A 16104-nucleotide genomic window follows, 5' to 3' on the forward strand; every position below is an offset into this window, starting at 1 on the left:
TCCCAAAGTTAATTCTATTTTAAAAATTTGTATTTCCTTCCCAATGAGATGCAGAGTAAAATTTGAGACTCTCCATTGACTAGGGAGCAGCATCTGTCACCCATGGTGAATTACTACTTTGACAAAAATATATAAGATTTAAAACCCCCTATATGTCAGACTGTTAGAAAGAGAAGTGCTTTGCTTATAATTCTCTTGATCTTTAACCATTCAATTAATAAATTATTCACTGTTTAGTTTTATAATAAATCCTACTGAATACAAGATCTAGGTGTCTCTAAAAGCTTTATTATCTGAGAATTACTGTTTATCGTTGGAAAGTGCATTTATTATGTTTAAAACAGAATATATACTACGGTTAACAGTGTTTAAGTCACTTGTTATCAGACTGCATGTATTATTTTTGAAATCTAAGAAGACAACTTAGAAATTCAAGTATTACAAAGCATTTTAACTTTTTCCATATATATACTGTATTTAGATATACTGTATTTTGCTAGATTTATATAGCATATATTTTATGAGGTCTATTAGAATTTCTTTGCTACTGGAAAATTTTAGCAGATATGTATGCACCAGAGAGAAATGTATATATTTTTTATATTTTAATATGAAAAGATATATAATTTATAAACAGAAAAACTGTCTCATGTGGTTACACAGTTTCAGAAACAAATGGGCAGATGAGGCTAAAGATACTGCCTATTTATAGAGTCACTGTGTATTCTAGGCTAGGAGTTAGATTAATACTGTGTTCAGTGAATTTTTATGACACATTCCTGAGAACACTTTAATTTTAGCACATTTCTGCTACTAAACAATTCAGCCAATTGGATAAAAGAAAGAACTTTTTGTGAAAACTCACAATGTAGCAGGCACTATTTTACTGTTTTAATTTGTGTTCTTTTGCCAAAAGGAATGGCTGATAAAAAACCATGCAACATAACATATTAATTAATATAAAATATTAATGTTCAAATTGCTTAGAAATCAGACAGTGGAAGTCCTAGACTGCAGATTTAGCCACCAGCTAATGTGCTAAGATTCAACAGATCAACTTCTCAGTCAAGGACTGGAGATAAACCAAAGGCACCTAAAATCCCTTCCCACTGTGACTACATTTCTATTAATATGGTTATACTGGAGGTTTTACTGTTTATGTATTGCCTTTAAAGACTGGCTTGTTGGGCTGGGGATTTAGCTCAGCAGCATGAGCACCTGCTTTGCAAGTGTGTGGTCATGAGTTCAATCCCCAGTACCACAAAAAAAAAAACAAAAAACAAAAAACAAAAAAACAAAAACAAAAAACAGACTGGCTTGTTTGCCCATAAAGTATGGTAGTTAGCATTAGTCAAAATCTGTAGTAAATTAGCATCCTACTGTGCTCTTCATGTAGAATAGTAGAATACTGTGAAAATAAGAATTCAAATTTTTGTCCCTACTTACTATAAAGTTGTTCATCTCTTAGGTTAATTATATGTGCAAAGTTGTAAATGTAATGCTAATCGGAAGTAAATTGTGAAAGTTATTAAATCATGCATGTAAGTAGATTTAATTGAATTAGCAATATTTGGAAAGAACCAAATGTTACCGTGTAGACTATTAAAAAGATATACATTGCCATCATGAGCTAAAAGGCAAAGTGATTTTAAACAATTTCAATGTAAATTGAAGAAACTGAATGTTTCCAAAACCATAAAGAGAAAGGAAATAGTTACATCATGTGCTAAATTAGAAGCAAATCTAACCCTCTTGGCATACTGAAGTGCTCTACCATCTGATTTGTATAAGTAATTGGGGAAAGAAAAACTATATATAAAACAGAATTGACTAGTTCTAGCAGATGACACCTGTGAATAGAATTTTTACCAGTTGAAATTCTGATGTGAAAGAAAACTATTACCATCATCACACTGAAGTGTTCCTTTGAGTTCTTTTGTTTCAAACATCCTTTAACCGTCTGTGTTAACTAAGTAGAGCAGTGGCCAACCTTCGTCTTCTTTAAATAGTTTGTGTGAGACTGTCACACAAAACGATTATCTTTTAAACAATATGTTCAAGTGTAAAAGTTCTTAACAAATTCTTCGTGTTTTTAAAATAGGGGACAATTTCAGGACCTCTATAATTGTCATGGGGATCTTTATAAGGACCTAGATATTTCAGAAACTTTGAAAGGATGTTAAATATTTTTTTTAAATTATACCTGATAAGAAATTATGACCTGGGCTATTCAGTGTACGTTTTATTGTTTTGAGGGATAATGGTATTATTGAAAAATATTATAATACAATACTAAATAGTGAAAGGAAAGATCCAGTATTATTAATGCTTATTCAGTATCTCTGTAAATGTTGCATTGCCCAGAAATCACTGAAATGACATATTTATAAGCTTAAATCAATTATTTTAAAAATTCTAATTCAAACTAAAAAGAAAAGCTTATTTAAAGGAATTTAAAAATCAAATTTATTCAGAAATAATATATTCCTTATATTATTAAATGATATCATTTTGCTTTAAAAATTTCCCTTAACTCTCTAAAAATCATTCTGATAAAATTTAAGTCATGGCTATTATTACATGTTTACAATTTTTAACTTTGAAAAACACTTTCAGTATCCACTAAAGTGTGAAGAGAGGGGCTGTACTAGTTTCCTCTTACTGCTGTAACAGATTACCAAATACTTATGACTTAAAAACTTTGAAAAGATTTTCTCTTACAGTTCTGGACAATACACATGAAAAGCCAGGTTCAGGAAGGTAAGTTTAAGGTTTTAGTCGGGTTGTTTCCTGCTGGCACCTCTAAGATAGCTCATTTCCTGCCTTGATTCTTTGATTTGTGACTCCTGTCTGTTCTCAGAGTGTTCCTACCACCTCTACATCAGTCATTGTGTCACTTATCTCTCTGATCTGCCTCCTCATCTGTGCCAATAATAGGTTCCCCGTGATGATCTTTTGTAACCTCCTTCTATCAAAGTCCATCAGAGAATCTCACCTGCAGAGTCCCTTTTGCCATATAAAGTAAGAATCACAGGTCCTAGAGATGAGATCATAGACAGCTTGGAGGCACATTATTCAGCTCATTGCAAAGCTTCTAGTAACTTTGCTTTTATTAAATTGTTTTCTTGTACCCAAAGCCATAAGAAAATACACAAGATGAGTTCTACTTTCCACATTAGATCTTTATTTGTCCAGATTCTTTAGACTTGTCATACCCATGGTGATTTTTTTGCAGGAAAGGATCCTCATTTTTCCTTGTTGTACTATGTTATAGTTTGCTTTAGATTGCTCAAGAGGAAAAATACTAGTGGATAACTTCTTAAAATGTTTCCACAAGATGAAAACCTGCACATGTCTGAGAAGCATGTGGGCAGGGTTTATTGACTCTGAAGAATTTGCTTTGCCTGTCTGCATAGGCCCAGAAATTACCTTATTGCCAGTCCCTGTCATATGCTCTCTTGTTACTGTGAAAATGTTTTAGGAAGTTATTAAAATAACATCAGAGACAAAGGACAAAAATAAGCTGATATTCTAATAGTAACAGCAGCAGACATATGAATCTTAAGGAGAAGCTGTCCCAACCTGTAAATGTTTTCCAGAATTAAAAATGATTTTGAAAGGAACATTAAAAGTAATATCTATATCAAATATTGTTCACGCAGTGATCGTGAACATTAGAAACTTGATTAACTGTAAAATGATAAAAGGCATCAGATTCTCTAGAAAAAATGTACCTAAATAAAAATATTGTGTCATAAACTTTGAGTTCTTAGCAACAAATTATTAAATTCCATAAAGCAAGAGTAGTTTTAATGTCTCATATTTTATATACCCACATGCATATACACATACTTTTCTTAAAGTACATTTACATTTCAGAAATGATATGAAGATCTCATGCTATTAAGTTTAACTTTTATGTATTTTGTGTTCCTAAGACTATCCCTGATTATTTATATGAAGCAATTTAACATTTGTAAATAACTCTTAAAATGTTTACAACTAAACAGACAAATCATGTGATAATTTCAATCTATATGGTATTGTCTCTTCTGATTTTCCAAAATCCTCCTAAATTGCTTATTGTTTTATTTCATAAACATATTAGGCATGTACTTTCTATACTGTGTGAATTTGATCAAAATAGGCAAATTTAGTGTTAAATAGTATTCTAAGTGTATAGGTAGAGGGTGGAAAGACCTTCTGATGACATTCAGTAAAATATAGGATGAACCCTGAGTGGCCCATTTAAAAATAAACCCTGATCACATAAAATGAGATTTAATGCTAAATGAGACCTGTTTTATATGGGCAACCTGCGATAAACTGTACTGCTCAGAATATCTCATTTTGCACACACAATTTTCTGTGTATATTAACAATCTTCCTGAGGAATCAAAATGCTTTTAAATCATTTCATTTGTTGCAAAACATTACTTTGACGTAACTTAGAGATAAATTAATCCTCATAAAAATTTATTTTCTCCTAAGAAACAAAACAAAACAAAATGCTATGAAAAAATGATGTGTTGAAGATTGACATGATTTTTGGGAAAAGGAAAAGTTTCCATAGGAAATTATTTTTAAGATCAGTTAAATGATATTATCAAGATCATTGCCTCAACAATATTTCAGAGACAGTTAATGTCAGACAAAACAGGAAAGAAAATTCAAGACATAGTTTAATTTCTAAGGATTGTAGTACAAAGTGACCCTTTTAAAATGGAAACCTGAGCACCAGATTTATATTTTGATCTTTGTGATAGTAAACAGTTCTAGATTTTGTTTCTTGTTTTTGTTTTTCCATTGACATTTCCCTCTTGACTTTATCAACTTAAACAAAACAGGTAGAGAACTTTTTGTCTTCAGGTAAAACCAAGCACTGCAGCCTGTCAACCTTCCACAATATTCTGATTTTATAACAGCCCCTAGAGGAAGCCAGACAGAATGTGTGAGGGTGGAGTCCAGAGGGTATGGGTTCCGTTGTGCTTTACAGCTAGAGTGAAAAGACCTTTCCAAATGAATAAAGAATGTAAGGTCAGGGAGTGTGGTTCCATTGTGGGGGAGGCGGGAAGTCAAATACTTCTCAAGAAGGTCAGAAACCACGCAGCAATTGAATAAGGCATAAAGAGCACAGTGGGAACAAAGCCAGAGCGAAAAGAAAATGCCTTGAATTAGAGAATGCCTCATTAATGAATATTGGCAGATGTTATCTTGTGCCAGTCTCTGCAGAAGATAGTGGAACACTGCTGGTGTGGTAGGCATCTAAAATGGTTTGGATCATAAGGGCTTTAACCTCATTGGTGAATTAATCCACTGATGAGCTCCTAACCGAATGGACTATTGGGAACTGTAGGAGGTGGGGCTGAGTGGAAAGTGGGTCACTGGGAGCACAGCCTGGAAGGGTATATCATGTGTCTGCCTCTCACCACCTTTTTTCTACCAGGAGATGAGCAGCTTTCTTCTACCACATCCTCCTCACTGAATTTCACCTTAACATTGGTATAGAAGCAAAACAACTAGGTGATCATGGCCTGAAATCTCTAACCATGAGACAGGAAATTTTACCTTCTTAAAATTGTTTTTTTAGGTATTTTTCACTGTGATAGAAAGCTAACAAAATTGCAGTGGAAAAGACCAACTAGTCTCTACATTTTTATTCAATGGTTAGGTTCAATGTAGACATGGGTGAAGGAGATTTGGTTCTCATCCAATTTGGTTTGTAACCAGAACTGTTGAAAGAATTAAGATTGTGAGCTGAAGTACTGCTATACAATTGAGGGCAGACAGCAAATGAGAAGTTGCAAGTGTTATGAATTCGAAAATTAAAGTGTGATTAGAAGACATCATGGGAAAGTACTAACCTAGCCTGAGCTACTGCAGAAGGCAGTGAGAGTTTCGCTGGTACTAGAAAATTGAATAAATGTGGTGCTTCCTCCATTTTCCTTTCTTGTTCCTTCAGTGCTTCTCATTAGCAGCACACTCAGAAGAATATATGCCATGTAACAGGTACTCAGTGTATGTTTGCTAATGACTTGAAAAATAATCCTTCAGTCTTGCACTTCTTTCAAAATTAAATAGACTTATTCCTCCTAGACTTTTCTTCTTACAAATAAAAAACTGGACAGAGCCAGTTCTTCAAAAATATAAAAATTGATGAATCTCTAGCAAGACTAACATGTAAAAAAAACCAAAAAGTAATAATCATCAGTGTCATAAAAAATAAGGGACATCAGCACAAGTTTCATGGACATTGGAAAGTTAATGAGGGCTGGGGCTGGGGATTTAGCTCAGTGGCAAAAGGACCTGCCTTACAAGCAGGCAGTCCTGAGTTCGATCCCCAGTACCGATTTAAAAAAAAAAGAAGAAGAAAGAAAGTTAATGAGGGTATACAAGGAGCACCTCTACCTGTAATGTTTTGCATGAAAATGAGTGGATCAGTTATTGAAAGCAAGAAATTACCAAAACAAAGCCTGGATAGCCAGTAATCATTACATAAATTAAATTACAATGAAAAAGCCACCTCAATACAGGCTCAGATAATTTCACTGGAGAATTTCAGAAAATATTTTAAAACAAAACTAATCTCCCCATCTCTTTCTAAGAAAAAATATGAGGGAGGAGCATTTCTCAACTCATTTTATAAAGCTACAACTACTCTGATATCAAACCAAACCAAAAATAAATAAACTAAAGCCGAATCATTTTCAAAAACTACTAAATATCCAGTAAAATAAGGCACATGAAGCATGGCAATGAATCAAACAAATTATAAGCCATGCAAAAAATATTAATTTAATCCAAAGCAAGTGCATAATTGCTGCTAGCTCAATGTTTACTCAATGTAAATAACAGTATCAGTGACTAAGGAAGAAAGACCATATGTAGAACATAAAGAAGCTGCTACTGCTGCTTCTGCTACTACCATTGCTCGCAGCTTTTGCTGCCCGTGTTTTCCATGCCATGTGAACAGTCGTTTGTTCTCTGTGATGCCCCTCTGCCATGCCACCCTGTCTTGGAGCTAACAACCTATGGACCAAAACTTCTACAAACTGTGAGCCAAAACAAACCTTCCTTTGTGTAACTTGGGGTGCTGGATATTTTGTCTCAGCAAGGAGAAATGTAAGTAAGAAAATTACTGATGAAATATGCTCATAGAAATAAAGGTAACTTTCTCAATGTGATAAAGCAGCATCACCAAAATTCTACAGCTGACATCTAAATCTTGGTGAAAGCCTGAGTGTCTTCCTAAGTCAGAGACAAGGCAAGGATGTCTACTGTCATATACTTATTCAACATGATTCTGTCCTGGAAGATCTACACGAAGCAAGGAGGCAAGAAAAAGAAAACAAAGGCATACCAATGGGAAAGACAGAAATGAAATTGTCCCCACTTAGCGGAAGACACAATTACTTACATAGACAATCTTAAGAAATCTACAACAATACTCCTAAAGCTAGTAAATGAAAGTAGTCAGTGTGATATTGGCAGAAAGACAAAGAAGAGAGTAGAATAAAAATCCCAAAGTGGACCTGCAACTATGTCCAACAAATTTGTGAAAGGTACAAAAACAATGGAATAGAGGAAGGATATTCTATTTTACAAATGATAATAGAACAACGGACTTTTGCTCTATAAAATAAGCAGGATAGAAGATAAAAAGACAAGTTGTAGAGTGGCAGAACATATTTCCAAAATCCACATGGGACAAAGGTTAACTACGTAGAACATACATTTCTTAAAATTTACTAGTAAAAAACAAAACTATCTAGTTAAAATATGTAAATCCATGGCAGTGTCTTCTATGAGTCTAGGCATAAGCCTAGAGCCTACAACAATGGCTTATGCAAGTCTATATCAAGGGTCTGCACTGGGAAGGGATCTGTGCTTGCAGGCAGAAATCTCTCACTGGAGCCAGGAATCTATGCTCTAGATAAGAATCAGTGCTCCCCCAAAGAGAAGCGCAGCCGTGCTCAGCAGTAGCAAGGTCCTGAGCTCCTCCAACAGTGAGAACAGTTGAGTTTTTATCAGAAAAACGGTCCACAACAAAACTTCTTGAAAATCATCAACATGCAATTGTCCTTGTCTGTTTTCCTTTTATCGTATTAGCAATAATTTTCAGGTGGGCCTTCCATGCCCCAGACCATGCTGGTTCAGTTCAGCTGGGCATGCCCACTCAAATTAATTAACCCTCAACCCCCAGAGAAATGAAATGGATGTTTATAGCAGTTTTGTAACTGGCAAAAGATGAAAAGAACCTCTTTTAACTAGTAAAAGGATAAACTGTGAAATATCTGTACGTGTTATATTTCTCAGCAAAAAATAAAATTATTAATACACACAGTAACTTGAACAAATCTCCAGGAAATAGTACTAAAGCTTGGTCCAAAATTTTGCACACCTTATGACAAAATTTAAGAAATAAAGTAGTCACAAAATGTCAAGACTAAGGTAGAGACAGGCAGTTGAACATAACTATAAAATTGCAAAAGGAGAACTGCTTGAGACAATAAAACTCTCTGTATTTACTGTATCTGTGTCAACACTGTAGTTATGATATTGTGCTAAAAATATAGTTTTTCAAGATGTTACCATAGGATATGCATGATCTCTCTGTCTCTCTTTGCCTCTCAGTCTCTTTCTGTATTTTTTCTTATGACTACAATTTTCAAACAATAAAATGTTTAAAGGGATTCAAAATGATTTTATGACAAATAAACATTCTATTAAGTTTTAAAAAAATTATTGAGGAGGAATAAACTTCATCAAGTGACTCATTTTCAACTCAGACATGGCTTTTATTATATTGCATACTAATTCTTGACATTGTATGTGTGGGTTTGTATGTGCATACTCATGTGTCTGTGCTTGCATGACCTAAATTCTGTGAGTTCTAATACATGTATAAACTTTTGTAACTCCTACCACAAAACACAGATCAGTTCCACCACTTCAAGGGATTCCTTCAAAAAATGTCCTTGCAGCTACCATCCCCCAACTTACTCTGACAAGCACTTACGATCACCACAGTATTTTGAAGAACGTAAAGTTAATGAAATCACAATGTGTAGCACTTTAATATTTCACTCATTCATGTCTCCGTATATACATTTTATTCATGAGTAGTATTCCATTGTATGGATACATTAGAATTTATTCATTTGTGGATAGGGTTTGGAAATGTTTTCAGTTTTTAGCAATTATGAAGAGCCACTATAAACATTTGTATACAAGCCTTTGGATGTTTATGTTGTGTGATCATGAGCATCTCGCTTGGATTAATACTTAGAGTTGAGTCATGATAGGTGTATGTTTAATTTAAGAACCAATGTCCTATCAAAGTATTGCAGCATGTTACATTTTTCAACATTTATATTTAGTTCTGAATTTTAGCCCTTCAGTGGTTTTCCTTTGTCCATAGTTCAAAAAGTTGAGGTGCCTTGGCATAGTTTGTGTGTCAGTCAAGTTTATAGAAACAAAAAATAGAAATAAATGAACTCAACTTGTAAGGATATGACATATCATCACTTCCTGAGTCTAGTTTTTCTGACTTCAATGATTGGATTAGTAAAAAAAGAAATAACATGAAAGACACAAATCTGAAGGAAAGAATATAGTACAGGGGATGAAGTACCCGCCAGAAAGAAGCAGGTATAAAGGCAGGAAATGTCTGGAGCAAGAACTACAACCAGACATTTTGGAAGACCACCGTGGCGTAGACACTGCAGTTGCACAGTTAACCTCATAGGCTGGGGTTTCTGCCCAGATATATAGGAGGAGGATTCCTGAACATGTGAGTGGTGAGTAGACACATCACTGGAGGTGTGAGGAAAAATGGCTGCTGAGTCACATGACATTTTTATGATGGAGCCCTTCACGTTGTGCACACCTGGTCACCTGCCATCTACTTGCCATGTACACAATAAAGCGTGCTTGGAATTACTGCAACAGTCAAGTGATTTCACTATTTTCATCAGTTTTACAAATGAACCCATCACATTTTCCATTTTTTTCTGAATATAGCACAAGGGTTAAGCTTTGATCTTTAAATGAGTATAATCAGAAATTACTGTATGTGTGAACCTTCTTTTGAACTACTTTAATTTGTTTGTTCGATTTGACATTAAAAGCCCTCAATGCCACAGCTATAATGAAATTCACATTTTGGAGGCAATATTGGTAAAGTAATGCATTTCATGCTGCTGTTCCATAATTTGACTAACCAAATAAAATGAGATAAAGCACTACCTCCTTATTTATACAAAATTATGTTTAGCCAATCAATAAGTGACTATTTTGTTTGCATTTTAAAGCTAGTTAGAAGTCAGAATTTAATCAATATATTCTATTCTTCTACTAATATCTAGTGGAACCATTTTCCCCACTAAGAAAAGCTAATCTAATGAGAACAATATATAGGACATAATTAATTTTTGTAAGTTAATTTAATTTGTAGACACACTGATTACTAGCCATTTTAGTTATTTTTCTCATTGCTAAGACAAAATGCCTAACACCCAAAGTTAAAGAGAAGAAGGTTTATTTGACTGACAATCTGTGGACGTTTCAGTTCAAAATTGGCTGGCTCTGAGGCAGCCTGGCATGGCAAATAGGTCTCACAGAAAAGAAACATTCATGGTGTTCAGAAGGTAGCAAAGCAACAAAGAAGCCTGAGACAAGACTCTTCTGTTACTTATATTGTTTGCAGGTTACCCATCGTAGGTCTGGGGTAGCACTCACACCCCTAATCCCAGCCAGAATTATGCCAAACCAATCAGTGGACTGATTTACTGATCACACATCCTTAATCCTAGTATCACACACTCCAGATTCAGCTACCTCCAAAAAAGCCCCAAGACTGCATGAGGCTTTGGGAGGACATCTAGGCACAAACCATAATATTCTCTACCTGTCAGGAATTTTGCTGATCACTTATTCATTGCAGTGAAAAAGACAGAGAAATAGTATATCAATCTTTACAGAACTTCTTATCTCTAATTTTAGTAGTTCTTTATTCATTCCTTAGTGAATTACCAAAATGCTGGTGTCTTAAAACAAGACAAACATTATTATATTGTTCAAAAATTATTGCATCATTATACTTATCAAAAATGTGTCTGGAATCCTTTTGGGGCTTCTAAGGGAAGATGTTTCTCTCTGAAGTTGTAGGGCTTAGATATCTGTTCTTTTCAGGGCTACTGGAGACCATTCCCAGTTGTTTCTATAAACCAACACACTTCTTGGATCATCATTTCCTTCCTGTTTTCAAAGCCAGTAATGGCATATTAGAGTTTTCTCACTTTGTGTCTCTGAAACAATTTCTCAAACATTTAGTTTGATAAAGTTAGGATAAAGAAAGCATGATATCTAGATATAAGACTTAGAAAAGAAAAAAATCTTTTTTTTTTTTTTAAACTTCATTTTTCTTTTTCTTTTTTTTTTTTTTGGTCTTTTCGTTTTTATCAGTACCAGGGATTGAACTCATGACTGCCTGCTTGCAAGGCAGGCACTTATGCTGCTGAGCTAAATCCCCAGGCCCAAGAAAAAAATCTTGTTGTCAACATCAACGTAGATGAACCCAGAAGATATTATGTTGAGTGAAACAACTAGTCACAGAAGGAAAAATTGCACATGATTACATTCTATGGGGAATTTGAAATTTTCAAAGCCAAGAAAAAAACAAATAGAATGGTGGCTACCGGGGTATCAAAGAGAGGTAAAATAGAAATACTTTTAATGTGTATAAAGTTGATATCATGAATTTAAACAAATTCTAGAGACCTTCTCTACAATGTAGTGCCTAGAGTTAACAATATGGTACTGTGCACTTCAAAGTAAATGAAAAAATATGTATCCCTGTGTATATTCTTATCACATAAAGAAAAAATGTACAGAAGAATGCAAAAATAGTTTTGGAGGTGAATAAGTGAACCTCTACATCTCCTTGGTTATGGGGATGATACTGCAGGTGTATATATGTATACATTTATCATAATGTACATGTGTGTTATTTTTGTATATTGATAAAACAATAAAAAGGATAATATAATGACTTACACTGAGTAAAAGAAGACACAATAATGAATTTTCATTTCATGTATAAGAGCAAAGACTAAAATATGGCAATAAAAACCACGAAGGATCTGGAGGAATGGATGCACAGAGTGTTTAATACACATGAAAAGAGAAGAAAGGGCTCTAGCAATTAAAGTAAAAGTATTCATGAGTGGTAAATTTTGAAAGGTGGTCTCAAGTCACTAACCTGAACATTACCTGGGAACTTGGTGAACATAAAAATACTTGGGATCCACACTAGATCTCTAGAAACAAACAGAAATTCTGAGAATGTGGTCTAGAAATTTGTACTTTAACAAGCTCTCGCTGTGTGATACTTATGTAAATGTAATATTTTGTCAATATAAATTGAATACTTAGAAAAAATTTTATTCCATGTAAATTATACTCATTGAAAAAAAGAGCTAAATACAAATATTCACTGTTCCAAAAAATTCAATATCTTATATTTTAAGATATTTTATATTTTATAAAACTCCTCAAACAATGTAAAACACCAAAAGAATATAAAAACTAATATAAATAACTTTAGTTTTATAAGGGAAATAAAAGTAAAAATAGAGGGGAAGGTTGCCAAAAAATGCATGAAATTGAGAGGATGTAAAGGACTATGATTGGATTAAATATTCAAACTTCAAACTTGAAGAAAAAATCTTATTCTTGAAAAATCTATTAGCTGGTGTATGACCTATAATTAATATATAAAAGGCAGAGCTGAAATCAATTGTTAGTTAATTAATAAGAAAGAAATGTCTATAATACTTAAAGCTTTTCAGAAAGCATGAGTTATCAAAGAAGAAGTTTCTTCAATGTCTCACTGAAGTGCTAATATTTGGACACCATTATAGATAATATAAACTATAAGGAACCCATTAACTTTATTTATCTATTTATTTAACGAAAAAAGAATAAAATAACACAAAATTTCTAAACAAAATAATAGAAAATTAAAAATGGTTAATACATTGCACATTATCTTAAAAGTAGTTGCTCATATGAGATATAGACATGAAAAATGATCAAACAATTACAGTACAAATAACTATTTTTGATGAGCTAAGAGAAACTAATACTAAGATTATTTGTCTCTAAAGGAGATTAGTGATATGATATTTTCCCTTTCCTTTTTCATTTTCTCGTTTTAGTTTTTCTTTTCTTTGAACAGTTTCCTTTCCTTTCACTTTCACAATATCTATTTACTCTATGAGGGTTTCTACACTAGGGAGACAATGCAATGTTAACATATGAGAGTGATGTTTTTATGAGTATATTCTCTTTTTTTATTTTATAACTTTTATTCTCCCTTGTTTTTCCTGGGTTTTTATTAAAAACATTAAAAGAAAGAAGGAGATTAAGATAAAAGAGGACATAACAACATAGTAATGCAGGACAGAGCAGAACAATTTAAGCAACATAGTGTTTCACCAAAAGATAACCCGACATAACAGTAGATACCATAGTGTCTTTCCTTGAAATATTTGAGTAAAACTTCATATATTATAGCATCAAACACAACATGACAGTGTAAAACCATTCAAGAGAATGAAAGTATTACAGGGTATTTAGAACCAACTAACAAAAAATGAACAATGGTGTCTATATTATCTTCTTGTCTATAAAAATTTTATTTATACTATCACATATAATAAAATTCAATAAGATACAACATGATAAACCAATAGAGACAGAAGAACAAAAGCTTCATGGGACTTCAAAATAAGGCGGTATTAAATCAGCACTAGCTATACTATTGTCGTGTTTTCTTCAAAATAACAGTTCATACCATCACAGACAATAAAATCAAACAATCCAGTATAAAACCATCCAAATAATCAATGAAAACATTATAAGGCTTCAAAGCAATATAATGGAGAATCATGTTTAACATATTCTTTTATGTACACTTACCATTTCTTACACTAGGGAAACTATTGGGTATTTATACATGTGAGTTTGACTTATTTCCCTTATGAGTATGGTCTCAAACTGCGCCCATTTATTTATAAATATCTCAATGTGATCATTCGTTATAGCTGAGTAGTACTCCATTGTATAACAATGCCATAACTTTTTTTATTCATTCCTCAGTGGATGGACACTTAGGTTGTTTCCAAGATCTGGCTATTACAAATTGTGCTGCTCTAAACATGGGTGTACATGTATCACTGTGGTATGAGGTTTTCAGTTTTTCTGAGAATATGCCTAGAAGTGGAATACTGGAACAAACGGGATTTCCAATCCCAGCTTTTTGAGATATCTCCAGTTTGACCTCCACAATGGTTGCACCAGTCTACACTCCGCCCAACAGTGTAGAGGAGTTCCTTTTTCTCCACAGCCTCTCCAGAATTTGTTTTTGGTAGTTTTCTTGATCCTGGCCATTCTTTCAGGAGAGAGATGGAATCTCAATGTGGTCTTAATTTGCATTTCTCCAATGAGTGATGATGATGAACATTTTTTCATGTATTTATTTTTCATTTGTATTTCTTCATCTGAGAATTGTGTATTCATCTCAGATGCCCATTTTTGGATTGGATCTTTGATTTTTGGGGGTCTGATTTTTTTTAATTCTTTATATGCTTTAGACAGAAGTCCTTTGTCTGAGGGAGAGTTCATTAAGATATTTTCCCAGTTTGTGGGTTTTCTTTTCATATGCTGGAGATTTCTTTGGATATGCAGCAACTTTTTAATTAGAGGTGATCAGAGTTATTGATTCTGGAAAGTATTTCCCGTGTGGTTTGAGTCCTGATCATGAATTCTTACTCCTATGTCTTCAAGGTTTTTACCCAGTTTTTCTTCCAATAGATTTAGTGTTTCTGTTTTAATATTCAGATATTTGATCCATTTAGATTTTAATTTAGTACATGGTGATAGGCATGGGTCTAGTTTTAGTTTTGGCATGTGGAGAACCAGTTTTTCCAACACCATTTATTAAAGAGACTGTTGTTCTTCCAGTGAACATGTTTGCCCCCTTTATCAAAAATAAGGTGGTTGCGTGTGTTTGTATCTTCTAATCTATTCCATTGATCTTCGGCTCTGTTTTGATTCCAGTACCATGTTGATATTACCACAGTTGCTTTGTAGTATAACTTCAAGTCAGGGATGGTGATGCCTCCTGCCTTGCCTTTGCTGCTTAGAATTGCCTTTGCTATTCTAGGTCTCTTCCACTTTCAGATATATGTTAGGAGTGCTTTCTCTAGATCTATGAGGTATGTTGATGGTGTTTTGATTGGGATTGCATTAAATCTGTATAACAGTTTTGGGAGAATGGCCATTTTCACAATATTTATTCTTGCTATCCATAAGCAAGTGATATCTTTCCATTTTCTAAGATCCTCTTCAATTTCTTTTTTCAGTGTATTATTATTTTCCCTATATAGATCTTTCACTTCTTTTGTGAGAATAACTCTTAAATATTTCTTTTTTTTTTCATGTCAGATGGGTAATGTGTCGAGGTCGTAACAAGGTTGAAAGGAGGCACATATCATGCATAGAGCATGAACACCCAATCATCATGCTTATGAACCTGAGGATCTTTTTTTTTTTTAATATTTCATTTTTGGTTGAAGGGTGTGACTTCTCTTATTTCTCTACCTGTGATTTTGTTGTTAGTGTATAGGAATGCTATTGATTATTGAATATTGATTTTGTATCCAGCTATATTGCTGAATTTAGTTATTATATCAAGGAGTCTTTCAAAGGAGTTTTGGGGGTCTTCAAAGTAGAGTATCATGTCATCTGCAAATAATGATAATTTAACTTCTTCTTTTCCTATTTTTACCCCTTTTATTTCTCTCTTTTGTCTAATTGTTCTGGCTAGTATTTTCAGTACTATATTAAATAGGAATGGTGAAAAGGGACATGCTTGTCTTGTGCCTGATTTTAAGGTAAAGGCCTTCAGTTTTTGTCCATTTAGTATGATACTGGCTGTTGGCTTGTCATAGATGGCCTTTATCATATTGAGGTTAAAGACCATCTATTCCAATTTTCTGTAAGGTTCTTATCATAAATGAGTGTTGGACCTTACCAAAA

At 33.5% G+C, this 16104-nt stretch overlaps 1 non-coding gene across 1 annotated transcript; it reads right to left on the reverse strand.

Annotated features, from left to right (window-relative positions):
• Positions 1 to 15504: 15504 nt before the first annotated feature.
• On the reverse strand, positions 15505 to 15606 carry LOC111753868 (small nucleolar RNA U13). Its single transcript, XR_002788643.1, has one exon. It is a non-coding gene; the product is annotated as a small nucleolar RNA U13 (small nucleolar RNA).
• Positions 15607 to 16104: the final 498 nt, after the last annotated feature.

This window comes from Cavia porcellus, unplaced genomic scaffold, assembly GCF_034190915.1.
Source record: "Cavia porcellus strain 051 isolate PalLab524CR breed Dunkin Hartley unplaced genomic scaffold, mCavPor4.1 scaffold_4, whole genome shotgun sequence".
In the NCBI taxonomy this organism is placed as follows: domain Eukaryota; kingdom Metazoa; phylum Chordata; class Mammalia; order Rodentia; family Caviidae; genus Cavia; species Cavia porcellus.